Here is a 736-nt window from a genome sequence, read left to right as displayed (position 1 = left end):
GGGGTCTCCTGGGCCATCTAGTCTGACCCCCAGCTCCAGCCGGCTCCACTTACGACATGCCCACCATATGCATGTCGAGCCTATCTGAACACCCTCGCCGATGGGGCCTCAACGACCTCCTATGGAAGCCCATTCCACACCCTTGGGGTCCTAACTGTCAGGAAGCACTTCCTGGCATCCAAATTGAGCCTTGGTTCCCTGAGCTTGGCTTCGTCGGAGTGTGTTCTGCCTTCCTTTGCAGGGAAGAACAGGTCTCTACCCATCTCCATGTGACATCCCCTCACATACCTGTATGTCGCCAGCATATCCCCTCGGAGTCTCCTCCAGGCTGAAAAGACCCAGTTCCCTCAGTCTCGCCTCATATGGCATCCCCTGCAAACTGGCCACCAACCGTGTGGCCCTACACTGCACTAACTCTAACCTGGCTATATCCTTTCTGTAATGAGGGGCCCAAAAGTGAGCACAATACTCCAGTTGTGGGCGCACCAGAGTCATACAGAGTGGTAGTAATACCTCTCTCGATCTAGAAGCCACACTTCTGGCTATGCAACCAAGGGTGGCGTTCGCCCTCTTGACCACCGCATCACACTGCTGACTCATGTTTAGCCTGCAGTCAACCAGCACCCCAAGGTCCCTTTCACAAGTGCTGCTCTCCAGCCACTTGTCACCTAACCTGTACTTATGACACCTATTCCTATGCCCCAAGTGCAAGATCTTGCACTTGGGGCATAGGAAT

At 54.3% G+C, this 736-nt stretch overlaps 1 protein-coding gene across 1 annotated transcript in view; it reads left to right on the top strand.

Moving 5' to 3' along the window:
* CCT4 (chaperonin containing TCP1 subunit 4) overlaps positions 1–736 on the top strand; it is a 19,901-nt gene that overhangs the window by 14,965 nt on the left and 4,200 nt on the right. The gene's annotated exons all lie outside the window — the stretch shown is intronic.

Source organism: Varanus komodoensis, unplaced genomic scaffold (assembly GCF_004798865.1).
Source record: "Varanus komodoensis strain SLA01 unplaced genomic scaffold, ASM479886v1 scaffold7_3, whole genome shotgun sequence".
In the NCBI taxonomy this organism is placed as follows: domain Eukaryota; kingdom Metazoa; phylum Chordata; class Lepidosauria; order Squamata; family Varanidae; genus Varanus; species Varanus komodoensis.
This window is presented reverse-complemented; position numbering and strand designations above follow the sequence as displayed.